Source organism: Bufo bufo, chromosome 4, assembly GCF_905171765.1.
Source record: "Bufo bufo chromosome 4, aBufBuf1.1, whole genome shotgun sequence".
Classification (NCBI taxonomy): domain Eukaryota; kingdom Metazoa; phylum Chordata; class Amphibia; order Anura; family Bufonidae; genus Bufo; species Bufo bufo.
Genome location: NC_053392.1, coordinates 600554593 through 600571317, shown reverse-complemented (window position 1 = coordinate 600571317; position 16725 = coordinate 600554593). Strand labels below are relative to the sequence as shown.

The following is a 16725-nucleotide window of genomic DNA, read 5'->3' as shown; positions in this document are numbered from 1 at the left end:
GCGGTTAATGCAGGACCAGTAAAGGGAGCGATCTCCATGGTATATCAAGCCTTGTTAGAGGATTTTCTTAAAGGGTACCCCTTAAAAGCAGACAACATTGGGAAAGAGATGTGGGTGAACTCACAGACGAGCAATGGGTGGAGGTGTTAGACCTCACCCGTAATTTATCTCTTAGTGAGTCTATCCCATCTGTACTTAATACATAGGGTGTACAAGACCCCTGTGTTTTTACATAAAATAGGTTGTAGAGATAGTCCGGCTTGTCCAAAGTGTGGAAGTGCTGAGGCTGATCTACTTCATATGTTGTGGGCATGCCCTTCACTGACATCTTATTGGAAGGCTGTAATACACCTTGTAAACAAGGTATATAGTGCTAATCTTACTCTAGACCCTAAGCTGTGCCTATTAGGCATAATACCAGAGGATAACTTGCAATCTGTTATAGCCACTGGAATAGGGAGAATGCTATACCAGGCAAGGAAAACGTTAGCGGCAAAATGGATCCAATCAGTACCTCCAGATATCTCTGAATACGTTGCTAGACTAAACATGGTGATTCGCCTAGAAAGGGGAGTTTACCAAAAAAGGAAGAATCTGTCCAAATTTGAGGCGATATGGGGAAGCTGGATTGATAACTCTGGATGCTGTAGTCCTTGGTTGGCGCTTACAAGAAGTTTTCTGTGTGCTAGGTGAGTGTATTGAGTGTGGAAGTTACATATGATTCCGAAGTATATATGAGAAGGGGGGGGGGGGAGTCCACAGTGGGTGGTATTAGTGATGAGCGGCAGGGGCAATATTCGAATTCGCGATATTTCGCGAATATTTGGGCGAATATTCGCCATATATTCGAAAATTCGCGAATTCATGATCTCCAGGCATTATTTTCTTGATTGCGAAAATTCGCATAAAATCCGCATAAAATTTTCGCATAAAAATTCGCATGAACTGGTATTTAAAAAAAAATCGAATATTCGCGATTACGAATATATTTAGCGATATTCTAAATATTCGCGAATTCTCGAAGTGCCGATATTCGCGATTAAAATTCGCAATTCGAATATTCGTGATCAACACTAGGTGGTATGTGTGATGTGTGTATGCCAAAACTGGTTGCTGATCGACTTAAATGGAATTGGGTTATGGCTGAATGTGGATATGGATGCTTGGTGGAGATACTCTATGGGTATATAGGTGATTGGAAAATGGAGCTGGGTGATAGTTTACTAATGAGTATTGCGGTGCCGATACCCCAGGAGTGGAGATGAAGGGAGGTTGATGTAAATGTGTCCTGCTTTTGTAGGGTCTGGGGCGGAGGGAGGGGTTAAGGGGGTTACTTGTTAATGGGTGGTTTTATTGATTACCTTAAAGATGTCTATACTGTATGACTTTATGCATGTATGACTTATCTTTGTAGCCATATGTTTTGCACTGTGTCTATTGTATATGTCTGACAATGGACATGCTTTTTGTCAACAAAGTATGTCATAATGATGTTAAAAAGTCTGAAAACTGATAATAAAGAGATATCTGATTCAAAAAGCAGATCTTGTTAGACACAGGATAATTTACACAGGAAAAACGTGTTTTGGTGTTCAGAATGTGGAAAATGTAATAGAATTAAATCAAGTCTTATCAAATATCAGAGAATTCCCACAGGGATGAAGTCATTTTCATGTTCAAGATGTTAGCTCTAATTGTACATCAGTGAAATTATAAAGCAGGGATGTTCAACCTGCGGCCCTCCAGCTGTTGCAAAACTACACCCCCCAGCATGCTCGGACAGCTTACAGTTATCCGCAGTGTGGGCTTTTTTTTAAAGTGTCAGCTGCTGACAATAGTGTTGCCATCTGCAGCCTGTGCTGTCAACGTATAAGTCGCGATAAGCCCAACACTCACCTAGGGACAACCGCCTTAAGAAGGCACCTGACCTCCCATCACCGAGCCCAGTGGGAGCAACACCGTCAGAACCCACTCCTGGCGCTCCACGTCCTGCCTCTTCTCCTCTCTCCTCCCATTTGTCCTCCACTCCACCTTCCACCGTGCCGTTGTCACGTTCATCTGGCAGAAGGCAGGCTTCCGTGGCCCAAATGTTTGAGCGTAAAAAGTTGATGACGCTGTATAGCCTAACGGCTGACCGCTGGCTTGTCGGAACTGCTAGTCCGCCAACTACTGCCATATAAATTGGTGGACTTTAGAAAATTTGTGGCCATTGGCACACCGCAATGGAAGGTCCCCGGAAGGAAATATTTCTCCCAGAAGGGTATCCCTGAACTATATGGCCACATTCAGCGGCAAGTTTATACAGTGCTGCCCATAATTGTTCATACCCCTGGCAAATTTTGACTTAAAGTTACTTTTATTCAACCAGCAAGTAATTTTTTGACCTTTTGCAAAAGCTCATCTGGACAGAGAAGACAAAGAAGAAGACTTCTGTTCTTCTGTGTTATGGTCAGATGAAACAAAAATTGTTTGGTCACAATGATGTTTCATTCATTTGGCGTAAAAAAAGGAGAAGCCTTAAACCCAAAGAACACCATCCCCACTGTCAAACACGGTGGTGGAAACCTAATGCTTTGGGGGTGTTCTTCAGCCAATGGACCAGGGAACCTAATCACAGTAAACGGCACCATGAAAAAAGAGCAATACATGAAGATTCTCAACGACAACATCCGGCAGTCTGCAGAGAAACTTGGCCTTGGGCACCAGTGGACATTTCAGCATCACAATGACCCAAAACACACAGCAAAAGTGGTGAAGAAATGGTTAGCAGACAACAACATTAATGTTTTGGAGTGGCCCAGCCAGAGTCCAGACTTGAATCCAATTGAGAATCTGTGGAGGGAGCTAAAGATCAGGGTGATGGCAAGAAGACCCTGCAACTTGAAAGATTTGGAGCTCATTGCTAAAGATGAATGGGCAAAAATACCTGGGAAGACATGCAAAAATCTGGTCTGCAATTACAAGAAGCATTTGATTGCTATAATAGCCAATAAAGCCTTTTCTATTGATTATTGAGAAGGGTATGAATAATTTTGGACTGGACACTTTTTGCTCAAATGTAAATAAAAGCTGAGAAATGTTTGTTTTTTTCCACAATAATGCCTCTTGTACATCATCTTATTAACTTTTGGGAGACACCTATGTCATTTCCCGTCAAAAAATTACTTGCTAGTTGAATAAAAGTAATTTTAAGTTTTAAGTCAAAATTTGCCAGGGGTATGAATAATTATGGGCAGCACTGTATATCTCTGGCATTCTGTATATCTCTGGTGTTGGTGCCAAGATACATCTGACCACAAACACGTGGTCTAGCAAACATGGGCAGGAAAGGTACATAACTTTTACTTCCCACTGGGTGAACCTTCTGACGGCCGTCAAGCATGTAACCCGTGGCACCCGTGTGGATTTGGTGTTACCGCCAAGGATTGCATGCAGGCCTGCCTCTTCTTCTCCTCCTCCATCTCCTCTTCGGCTGACTCCTCCTTTTCCACTGCTACCGCCTCTTCTGCTGCACCCCCCAAGCTCCCCAGAACCTATTCGACGTGCCATCTGAGAAGTTGCCATGCTGTGCTGCGGCTGTTGTGCCTGGAAGCCAAGAGCCACACTGGTCCTAAACTTTTCGGGTATCACTGGTGTTGTCCGTGGATGGGGGGAGGAGACCGAGGACAATATTCTCCTGGGCGATAAGCAGGAGCCAGGGCGTTTCACCGTTTCCAATTTAGTGAAAATGGGGGCCTTCATGCTCCAGTGTTAAAGAGGGACCCCCGTATAAAAAGCATAACGGGCAAGGACCAGTACTGGGTGGCAATGTACTTAGACCCCCGGTACAAACACAAAATGACTGACATGTTACCAGCATCACAGAGGGCTGTCAGAATGCAGCATTTCCAGGCCTTGCTGCGAGATATGCTGCATTATGCTGTTGTGGGCGCTAGCAGAGGAATTTCCACCCACAGCGAAACAGGTGCGGGTACCAATCCTTCCGTGCCTGCAAGAAGAGGATGGTTTGAAGATGTGCTGGTTACTTCGGATATGAGATCATTCTTGCAGCCAACCCATCGAGAGCCGCCCTCCGGATCCAGCCTCAGGGAACGCCTAAACCGACAGGTATCCGACTACATCGGGTTAACAGCCGATGTGGACGCTCTAAGAGGCGAGGAACCCCTGGACTGCTGGGTGTGCAGGCTTGACCTATGGCTAGAGCTGGCACAATTTGCCATGGAACTCTTGGCTTGCCCTTCGTCGAGTGTCCTGTCCGAAAGCACGTTCAGCGCAGCAGGGGGGATCGTGACCGATAAAAATGAATGAGGCATGGATCTCGGAGGAATTCAACACCTGTGATGACCACGTGTAATTGAATTTCATCATGCTAGCCCACACATATCCGCCACCACCCAGAACAAAGAATGGTCCTTGTCTTATGTATATACAGCGGCATAAAAGGCCTTTTCTGTCAGGTGAATGCCTAATTTTTGGGGCCTCTACTCCAGTGGCCTACAGTAAAATATTTATCAACTGACCGCCTAATGTACCTCCAGCCACATCATCACAAGTTCTTTTCTGTCAGGTGAATGCCTAATTTTTGAGGCCTGTACTGGCCTACAGTAAATTGTTATCCACTGACCGTCTAATACAGTGTTTCCCAACCAGTGTGCCTCCAGCTGTTGCAAAACTACAACTCCCAGCATGCCCGGACAGTCTTTGGCTGTGCGGGCATGCTGAGAGGTGTAGTTTTGCAACAGCTGGAGGCACACTGGTTGGGAAACACTGGTCTAATATATCTCCAGCCACATAATCACTTGTTCTTTTCTGTCAGATGAATGCCTAATTTTTGGGGCCTGTACTCCACTGGCCTACAGTAAAATTGTTATTCAGTGACCGCCTAATGTACCTCCAGCCACATAATCATTTGTTATTTTCTGTCAGGTGAATGCCTAATGTTTGGGGTCTGTACTGGCCTACAGTAAAATTGTTATCCACTGACCATCTAATATACCTCCAGCCACATAATCACTTGTTCTTTTCTGTCAGGTGAATGCCTAATTTTTGAGGCCTGTACTCCACTGGCCTACAGTAATATTGTTATTCAGTGACCGTCTAATGTACCTCCAGCCACATAATCACTTGTTCTTTTCTGTCAGGTGAATGCCTAATTTTTGGGGCCTGTACTGGCCTACAGTAAAATTGTTATCCACTGACCGTCTAATATACCTCCAGCCACATAATCACTTGTTCTTTTCTGTCAGGTGAATGCCTAATTTTTGGGGCCTGTACTCCCATGGCCTAAAATATAAATTTTCTAGACTCCAGCAGGGCACATTTTTGAGAGTTTCCCTTTAAGACACATAAAAATGGCCCCTGATTAAAATACATATTTTTTGTGTGAATTTTTGCTGTTGATCCCCCTCCGGTATGTCACTGTCCATGTTGTGGGACTATTTGTGCACTTCTAGTAAGTATTTGGTGGCTGCAAATATGACCTGAAGGTTTTTCAGGTTTGCCTGTCATTAAAGTGAATGGGGCCCGCCGCGAACGCGTGATTTGTGAATATTTGATTGCGAACGCGCGTTCGCGAAATGTCCCGGCCGATGTTCATCCATCAATATTCCCCTGTCCTTCTAGTTGAAGTGATGGCTACCAGAAATACACATTTCAGAGTCAGCATCTTAATCGACAGGTCATCTATGGGTTCAAACGGATGTTTAACTAAAGCTTGCAATACAATGTTGAGATCCCAAGAAGGGGTCTTAAAGCATCTAGAAGGCAGACCCCTAGACACTGATTTACAGAATCTAATAATCCAAGAATGGCAAGCTAATTTGTAGTCAAACAGAACATTTAGAGCGGCCACTTGCACTTTCAGAGTGCTCAATGCTAGTCCTTTATCTACACCCCCCTGAAGGAACTCTAAAATCCTAGGGAGATCAAGCTGACACAAGGTAGATGGACAAATACCCAAAAAACTAAAGAATGCCAACCAAGTTCTTGCATAAATCTTAGAAGTAACTGGCTTTCTACTCCTCAACAAGGTTAAAACGACTAAGTCTGATAAACCCCTGTCTACCAGCGAGCTCCATTCAAAAGCCAAGCCAAGCCAAGTGGAGTCCCTTGAGGGTGAACAATGGGGCCCTGCATAAGAAGATCTGGAATCTCTGGAAGGACTCACGGATCTGCTACAGCCAAGGAAACCAAGCCCGATGGGGACAAAAAGGGGGCTATGACTATTACTTTTGCCTTGCCGTCCCTTATCTTCATCAGAGGAAGACGAAGCTGAATCTACTTCACCGCTTTCCAGAAATTCCTCAAGTTCCTCAGAACTGAAGATATCGGAATAATGTAGTGTCACAGAGTAATTATCTCTAGAACATTTACACCTATGGTAGCAGTGTCTTTCTTATTGTCTTTCTTAGACAATAAAGCGCTATTAACCTCTTACCTAATGAATTTCTTCATACATTTGAACATAGCCGGGGATTCCTCTGCATCAGTATTTTCAATGCAAGTTTTACATAACGCTTTGGTAAAGTAAGGGGTTAACTTCACTTTACAAAGCCCACATTCCTTGAGGCGAGTTATAGCCGTAGTTTTCATGGGCTTATCCTAAAAGGTACACATAAACCATGAATCAACATAAAATCATTAAGAGAAGAAGAAACAACCCATACTCTCAGACATACCACAGGCATAGGGGTAACTGGGTCTTTCTGGGCATCACCAGAACTCTCCATGCTGGGAAACACCTCTGTAGCCTTGGATCTGTAAGGACCCTGCAAAGATCATGAGACAGACTTGACTGGGCTAAAGAACTTTTTCTAGCACGTGCAGGAGATGCCAGGGAGAGTATCCACTGCGCTTCCTGTTTCATACAGAGCACCCCAGGATGTTATTTCTTCATTGAAAGAAGTGCTGGGCCCCCCTCTTCCCCGTTCACAGACTTGCCGGCCAGGAAGGCTAGAAGCTGAAAACATGAGAAACATCGCTTATGTGACTAGCGCTGCTTCCGCACGCCGCAGACATCATAGTAAGCACCTTCTGCTGCTCCTCTTATTATCTTCGAGGTGTGTGTGGCAGGGACATCACACGGCGCACACCTCTGCCCAGCAAGCCTTTTTTCTACAGGGAGAAACTACTCGCTTACCTTCTTTCCAGATTAAAAAACCTGCAGGTTGTCCTACCCAGAACAGGAAACCACTGATGTGGAGAGGCTACTCCTGTTTTGTCTTTTATACCTGTGGGTTTCCTGTCCTGGGAGGCGGATCCTCTCTCCTGGTGCTGTCATAGGATGTAGGGAAAATTTTTCTCTGACCTGTTAGAAAGGTTCATGATGTAAACTGTAGTAAATGGTAATCTCCTTACCAGTGATAGTATTTGTGAGTTATAACCTCCCTTCTGCTCCTCAGCTGTGTCATATGACCAGCACTCTGATCTGCAACTGACACAAGACAGGAAGTCAGTAACTTCTCTATTTATTCCTATGAGACGGACATTGAGACTCCCATAGGATACATGGAGAAACTGGCTTCCTATTCACACATAAGATGCTGTGTTATTTGGAAAGTCAGAGTGTTGGTCACATGTCACAGATGAGGAAGAGGAGTGAGGGGATAAGTCACAACTACAGACACTAGAAGATTACCTTCACTACAGTATATTTCTGGTACCTTTGTAACAGGTCAGAGAATAACATTATTTGTGGCAGTGTAAAGTCACTTGTCATCAGTAAGTGAAATCTGTTATGAGCACTGAATGACGATTAGAGCTTCCCATACATGATGAGGCCCTGACAGTGGGGTCTGCGTACAGCGCACCACTAATTGCCGGGACGCACAGTAATTGCTGGCCGGCACCTGTACAAGCATCGTGTATGGGCAGCCTAAGAAATATATGTAATGGCAATAAATGTCTGTTATCTAAACATAAAATCCAGATAACACACCTAAATATCCACATGTGCAGAGAATATTTTCTGCTGAAGGCAATGTGTTATCGATTAATTGCTGCCCTATCCGAGAGGCCTCGCAGGTTTTTTTCCTAATTTAGTTTTCTTACAATCGGAACCAGAGCTCTACTGTAGAGTCCAGTAAATCTAATGCACGCACTCTCGGGTCCTGAGTGATATTAAGAAAAACTACTGCATGAAACAAAGTAAATGACCCTGCGCTGTAATCAGGGGAACCGTCACATGATTGCTTTATACTTTATATAACTGTGTGAAACATGTTGTTACCATATGTTAATAAATATCTGTATTTTGGGCCTATGTCTCTTCATTCTTTAAATGATAAGGTATGTCCCCAGAACCTACGGAGTTAAGGAAGAGCTGGTATTCACTGTGTGTGCAAATGGTGAGGGGAGACTTCCACCATAGATCCCAGACTTTGTGGAATTTTTTTAGGACACTTTGAAGATTATTTATCAAAGAAAGACTTTTTTTTTTTTTATCAGATTATTTTTATTGAAAGATTTTTTTTCCCCAACAACAGAAGCCCTGTGAATTTTTTGAGCTGGAACGTTCGAGGGGTTAAGGATGCCGTTAAAGAAAGACTTTTTACTCTGGTCTTCGATAGCTCTTGTGCTGCTGGAGGATGTGCCTAATTTATGACGAGGCGTGCGCCTCATCATAAATTAGGCACATCTTCTGGCAGTGTGCACCAGGAGTGAAATTCTACGCCACTCCATGAGTGGAGTAATTTTTCAACAACTTTTACACCTGAAAATTGCATACATTTTTGTGATGTACCGAGACTGATTAGGCGGACCCTGCCATTCCCTGAGAATGGTGTAAAAACACCTGTGTGATAACAAAAAGTTGCAAAACAGGGTCTTGCGACTTTCTTTATAGCAAAAACTGTCATAGTGCTGTAAGGAAATGACCCCTTTTCTGATTTTGAAAATGATCCTTTAATATTAACCGTATTGCACCACTGAGCCAAGCAAAGGAGTCTCTTTCCTTCCATCTCATGGCTATAATTTGATTGCTAAGAAAAGTGTTTTACAATTCACAGTATGAATCCCATGCACTACTTCAAGTGCTCCGTGCTTGACTTGGGATAGTCTTCCACCAATCCGTACAATACTCACAATAAGAGCTCATGCCCACGAACAGAAGGGCTCAGTGCCTGTATTGCGGATTGCAAACGATGTGTATGCAATATACAAGCACTGGCTGTGTGCACTCCGTGCTGCGGGTGCGGGCTGATTGACTTGAATAGGTCAGCGATCCTCAAAATATGGCGACAGATAGGACATGTCCTATCATTTGTGCATCTGAGGCATGGATAGAAGCCCACAGAAACACTATGAATCTTTTCCATGGGCTTTGAGGTCCATGCCTTCCCACCGCAAAATATAAGATATGTCCTATCTTTCGTCGTATTTTGCGGTTCGCTGACCTATTCAAGTCAATGGGTCCTTATCCGCAGCACGGAGTGCACATGGCCAGTGCCCGTGCATTGTGGACCACCATTTGAGGTCCACACCACGAGCACTGAGACCTTACATTCGTGGGTATGAGCCTTACGTCATCGCAAACTATCATTAGAACTTCCTGGAAAGATCCGCAAAGGGAAACGTACCTGTGCACCAGCTACCTTGCTCAGGTCTCCGCTGTCAACATCTGCTTTGATAAAGAAGCAGCCAACAGCTGGCTGCAGTAGCGACCTGCTGCCCTTAGGTCATGGCAATTGGCCACGTGATGCAAGATGAGCAGGTCACTGCTGTGGCTAACGATTAGAAGCAGTAGTGTCAAAGTGGATGTTGACAGCATGAGACCCAAGCAAGGCAGCTGGGGCCAAGGAGTAAAAGAGACGGGACCCAGCATCGGGTGGCAGGTAAGTATGCTTCCCTTTGCAGGTCTGCTTAGAAGAGGGGGCTACCAAATAACATAAAAGGTGCGTAACCTATTTAAAACCAGCAAGATTTTAGCCATGAAAGGCTGTTTTGGTTTTGGCATTGGTTTTTAATGAGGACCTTTCAATTCAGAGGAAAAATTATTTAGACTGTTTGCAGCTGTGGGGACACAAACAGCTTTAGAGCGAGATTGCGAGCATGCAAGTGTATTTTAAACCCAAGTGTGTTTTGCCTAAAGTGTGTGACTTGTGATTAACACTTTGGGTCTGTTTTTTTTTTGTTTTCCTTTTTGCATTTTCATTTTTCTTCCCTGTCTTCCCAGATCCATAACTTTTTATTCCGTTCACATAGCTGTATGATGGCTTGTTTTTTGCTGAACAAGTTGTACTTTCTAATGCCATCATTCAGTATGGCATACAATGTACTGGAAACAGGGTGGAACTGGGAAAAAGATGCACTTCTGGCATAGTTTTGTCCCTACAGCATTCCCCATGCAGTTAAAGTGACCTGTGCCCATTATTGCGTGTTTGGGGCTAATTTTTTTCAGGATGATCTGCAGTTTTTATTGATACCATTTTGGAGTGTGTGTGTGACTTTTTGATCACATTTTATTTAAAAAAAATTGGTAAGGGTATGGGCATTATCGGACACGGTGATGTCTATAATGTTTATTTTTTTATTGTTTATGTTTTTATTTTTTTTTATTTTAGGGAAAGGGGTGTTTTAAATGTATTTATTTATTTTTTACTTTTTTTAGCCACTTAAGGAGGCTACGATATTCACTAGTTAGATTTCTTTTAGCATATGCTGTAGTTCCACAGTATAAGATCCATTTGCCTTTATCTTATATTGGCCTGCGGCTCTAATACACTGGGTCTCCTCAGAGGACCAACTTCCTTGATCGCCACGCTTACAGCTTTTTCGGCGTTTGGATGCTGTAGTCACACTTGAGGGGTAAATGCCTGCAATCGGCATTGTCGGTCGCAGACATTAACCAGGGGCCTCTGCTGTTTGAAACAACAGAGACCCGCCTGCTATCATGCCCTTTGTGCTCGCTAGCAGGTGCCAAATTTAAAGACCATACGGCACTGGGAGTTTAAAGGTTAAGTGACTTTAGATTCATGGATTAAGCAGTGTAGCCGCAGACTGTTCTGTGGCTGCAAGTCCAGGAGAGTGTTCCTTGCCATGTAAGAATGGTTGAAATGTGAGGAAAGTCTCCTGGACATTGCCAGCACCTTGCGCAAGCAAGTGTACTTTCTTAAAAAACGTTCAATGACTTGGTTAATGCGCCATACAGGGAGTTTAATTTCCTCTAGATTCAGAGCTACTCACAATGTTGCGGCCTTTGTCCCTTACCACCTTGCCCATTTGGAGTCGTGGGGCGAGGCTGTTCAGATCCAACACCGCATGGCATTACCTTACTTGACCTATGTGATAGGAAGGGGTAGGTGGGAGTGATGCTGTACCTTGCTTCTGTTGGGGATCGTGAAGTATACGTGGCAGAGGAAGTTGATAAAGGTCAAAAGGACCTGGCCTTGATGCTGGGGTGCTGCCTCACTGCAAAAAACGTTGACCCAGTGGGATATGAAATACATGCATTGTCCCTGCCCGTAATAGCTGCTCCAGGTGTCCACTGTGGCATGCACCTTGCTACACAGCAACAATAGAAATTGAGAGTACAAGGCACTACTAAATGGTATGAAAGCAACCGCACCACCAGCAACTTAGCCAGTTGGCTTGTAGACAAGCTAATACCTGGTTGAGAAAGGTGTTTTCATGGCCACACATTCCATAATGGATGTCTTACAGTGGAGCAGAGGTCAAGGAGCAGGTGGAGTCTTAGCTGATGATGATAACAAGGACACTGTATTGCTTGAGGATGCAGGTTGGTTGCCACAAAGAGGACCAGGAGAAGGAGAACAGACTTGTTCTGATTGGGAATGCAGGCCATTGTATTTTCCCAAGGGATCCAGTGATGCCACCTCATGTGCTGCAATAGAGCTCTAGTACCTAAGTTTGCTTATGAATGCCTTATGCCGAATGGCTTATTTTAATCCTGCAGATCTTGCATATGGCTGAGGTTTTGTATGCCAGCTTTATGGAGAAAAAATTCCATAAGGGAGTTGCTCACACAGAGCTAGCGGAAGCCAAGCTTGGTGTAGGTCTGGCATGTTGTGCACCTGCGCCCACAGTATTAGCAGCGTCACCACTTTCATAACTGACCACAATATAATCAGATCTGGCCCTGACAGTTCTTTGGGAGGTTTTGACCATACATTGCCCCCTCTCTATATTGCCATTACAACCACTACCCTTCTCCTCTGGCTCTGCAAACCGTAATGCTGACCCATCTTCTTTGATACTTTTATCAGGCTGTGATATATAATGGTGAGCTACTTGGCCCCCATCCCTATTCCCTGCTCTGTATTTGACCAAACTGTCACTGTCGCTGCCCTTACTGCCAATACTGTCTCCTCCTCAATCTCCTCCTCAGAGCAGTCCAAAGCAGTCCTCTCATGAGTCTTCAACAGGGAGACTTTTTTGACTGTCTGGCTGCAGAGTGTGGTGGAGTTTTGTTGCCTCTTTTTTTTTATGTCAGATAAATCTTTATAAATTTTTTGTAACAAGTTGGTAAGGCTGATTAGTCAGCCTGCATTTGTGGGAGGGGCGGAGGCTCTTCATATACGAGCCACAACCTCACTCACAGGCGTGTGTTCTCAGGTGCATAGGCCGCATGTTACCTTGTCCGTCCAGGTTCAGCCACGGCTGATACTATACTTTATGTTTTTGTCTTGTTACCTGGATCGCCCAGGCCGAGTTAAATGTTGTATGTCACCTGGATCGCCCAGGCCAAGTTAAATGTTGTATGTCACCTGGATCGCCCAGGCCGAGTTAAATGTTGTATGTCACCTGGATCGCCCAGGTTCAGCCACTGCAGATACCGGCTATGTCATTTGTCTTGTTACCTGGATCGCCCAGGCCGAGTTACATGTTATGTGTTACCTGGATCGCCCAGGCCGAGTTAAATGTTGTATGCCACCTGGATCGCCCAGGCCGAGTTAAATGTTGTATGCCGCAAGTAACTTGACAAGGAATGGTCTCGGATTCAAATAGAGATCCTCTTTAAAAACTTCTTCTTTATTGATACATTGAATAGACAGCAGACACAGCCACTTGGTACACAGAATCAAAGCGTTGACGCGTTTCGGGTACTAGACCCTTAGTCGTAACAATGTTACACAGTGAGACACCACAATTTAAATGAGTTTAGTATCCATCCCTCCAAAAATTCTAGGTGGGGGGGGCATTTGCTCTATTGGTTGTCTCACTATGTATCACACCCTTCATTCAGCCTGCTAATCACAGGATTAATGTGTTACACCTTGTGCTGGAACTCTGGATCCAATTTAACCCCTGGGGAAATATAGTCCCGTCATCATGATCAAATGAAAGGGAAAGAGAGAAACCGAACAGTGAGAACAGCATACTCCATATAACATATAAAAACATAAATTTCATAACCAATATGACCCGATACCTTCCAGTGGATTACAGACTTGGAGGATTGCATCAATATTTTATTTCTATTTTTACTAGAGCACAAATATATACAATTTTTATTTCTATTTCTATTACTTTCTATTACTGATATATGTACATCAATTCTTTTTTCAGATTCAGACCAGTTGGAACTCTGGTATTGAGTCTGAATATCCAGAACGCCTCTCGTAGGAGGAGTTCCTTGCGATGGTCACCCCCTCTCGTGGGTGCAAATACCCTCTCTATTGCAAAGGCTTTGAAACTCTTTACTTGACGGGCATGCATCTGTACAAAATGTCTCGCTGCATTGGAGATGTTCAATGCATTCGGATTATTGATATAGTTCAGATACTCCAGGAGTCGATTCTTAAACTTTCGAATCGTACTCCCGATATACATTAAATCACAATCAGTGCACCGGATAATATATACCACTCCTGCAGTGTTACAATTAATGTAACTTTGTATCGGAAAACTGGTGTTGCCCCCGCATCTTGTGAACCCCTTATAATTAAGCCAGCTTGGTTTTTTATTAACTCCTGATCTGAAAAAATTCCATAAGGGAGTTGCTCACACAGAGCTAGTGGAAGCCAAGCTTGGTGTAGGTCTGGCATGTTGTGCACCTGCGCCCACAGTATTAGCAGCGTCACCAGTTCCATAACTGACCATAATATAATCAGATCTGGCCCTGACAGCTCTTTGGGAGGTTTTGACCATACATTGCCCCCTCTCTATATTGCCATCACAACCACTACCCTTCTCCTCTGGCTCTCAGGTCGCATGCACGACATGCAAACCGTAATGCTGACCCATCTTCTTTAATACTTTTATCAGGCTGTGATATATAATGGTGAGCTACTTGGCCCCAATCCCTATTCCCTGATCTGTATTTGACCAAACTGTCACTGTCGCTGCCCTTACTGCCAATACTGTCTCCTCCTCAATCTCCTCCTCAGAGCAGTCCAATGCAGTCCTCTCATGAGTCTTCACCAGGGAGACTTTCTTGACTGTCTGGCTGCAGGGTGTGGTGGAGTTTTGTTGCCTCTTCTTTTTTTATGTCAGATAAATCTTTATAAAATTTTTGTAATAAATAAAGGAATACAAAAACAATATAAAAGAATGCTACCCTATGGATCCCCAATACATACACCCCCATCTCCCTCCCGCCCTACCTATGGAGACATTGGGACACCCAGACAGTCAGAAGAACACTAGGACAATATCCTGTCAACATTGCTGCTGTGAAGATTAGCTTTATTTATCTAATATGGCCAAATATGTGTTTTAAAGTCCCAATAAACAAGACCATTCAGGAGAGGAAATGTGGAGCCCCCTATCTAGAAAGTGTCTTGCTTCAATAAACGCATGACTAGGACCAAATCAAAATCAAAGGTGATCTGGTCAAGGCTCCTCATCGGGACGGCACCAGGAGCAAACTCTCAAAACCTAGAAAACTGAAAATGTGATAAAGCATCAGCTACCACATTACATTTACCAGGGATATGAGCAGCTTTAATCCAAATATATAAGTTTAAACACAATAATAACAAATGACAAAGTAAATTAACAACCATCTCACATTTAGACAGACAATTAACAGCAAACAGACCCTTATTATCAATATGCAAAAATAAATATTTATCATAGAAAAAATAACCCCAAAGTGCCAAAGAAACAACCACAGGAAAGAAATTCCAACAAAACAAGGTTACTAACCACACCATTAGCCACCCAGGCAGAATGCCATCTAGCTGCACACCAATGACCTTGAAATAAGCTCCAAAGCCCACAGAAGCATTTGTGAAAAGCTACAATTCATCCAGAGGAACTAAATCAGAATTCCATACATACAACTAAATCCTCCTTAAAGGGGTTATCCCACTTCGCCTTTTCATACTTACCTGCTGCCACCGCGTCGATCACTTCCTGGATTCTGGCTGGGGGCGGGCTTCATCTTGATTGAAGTCTTCTCCTGGCCGGGCCGCGCGCTGGACTGAACGCGCACGCTGGCGTGCATGCGCCATGTGACTTATTTCTGGCCAGTATAGTACAGAGTCGGCGTGCGCGTTCGCAGCTCTGTACTATTCTGGCCGGGAAGAAGTCACCGTCGCGCATGCGCGGCAGCGTGCGCGTTCAGGACAGCGAGCAGCCCGGCCGGGAGAAAAGAAGGAATCTTCTGAGCAAGCGCGACCATCGGGATTCTGGAGAAGAGCGGTGGCCGTAACCAGGGGAGACCGAGTCACAACAATAAGGTAAGTGGGAATGAATTTTATCTTAAACGATGGGAATTTGTTAATCAAGTATATTTACAAAAATGATCACTGTCAAATCAACTGATTTAACAGTGATCATTATGATGGGATAACCCCTTTAACGTCCCTAGAAACCTGGACATGCAGACAAGGATTACGAAAACCAGCAATGGACAAAGACATACGTCTTAAAATAATACGACCAAAAGGCATGACTCTGGAGAAAAAACCCAAAAACCAAAACACTTGACAGTAGCTGTTGACCTATGCAACAATGAAAAAATACCTATCAATTTTCACAGAAGGCAAGCGAAATTCAGCAGCCACAGAATTATGATGACTAACTATTCTAAACAAGTACAAGGAAGTAGGAAGTTTCTTAGTGTCTGTCAGCGTCTGGTTTGTGGCAGCACATGAGGGAGAGGTTGGCTGCAGCATTTCCAAGCCCTTGCGGAGCCAAAATTCGACACAATGCTGAAAACTCCACGCGCCATGGACGTGGAAAAATTGATTGTCCTGGTGCAGGACAGGCCTTGCCTCTAGGATCTTCGTTGTGCTGAGTACCAGGACAGTTATAAGAAGGACGCTGCCTGGGTGGAGGTTACCCAGGATCTGTTTGGACCCATATGGGAAACAACCAAAGGCCAAAGCCGAAAGAATTTAAGTAAGTAAACAATATATACAGGTTTGATCCATGCTGTCCTCCCTAGTATATAGGGCTTGTTATACGTTAGTGTACCTAGTATATAGGGCTTGTTATACGTTAGTGTACCTAGTATATAGGGCTTGTTATACGTTAGTGTACCTAGTATATAGGGCTTGTTATACGTTAGTGTACCTAGTATATAGGGCTTGTTATACGTTAGTGTACCTAGTATATAGGGCTTGTTATACGTTAGTGTACCTAGTATATAGGGCTTGTTATACGTTAGTGTACCTAGTATATAGGGCTTGTTATACATTAGTGTACCTAGTATATAGGGCTTGTTATACGTTAGTGTACCTAGTATATAGGGCTTGTTATACGTTAGTGTACCTAGTATATAGGGCTTGTACCTATTACTTTAGAAATTGATACATGTTC

The 16725-nt window shown here is 43.8% G+C and overlaps 1 protein-coding gene across 1 annotated transcript in view; it reads left to right on the top strand.

The window, feature by feature from the left end:
* LOC120999334 (zinc finger protein 436-like) overlaps positions 1 to 16725 on the top strand; it is a 580871-nt gene that overhangs the window by 279965 nt on the left and 284181 nt on the right. The window lies entirely within an intron of this gene.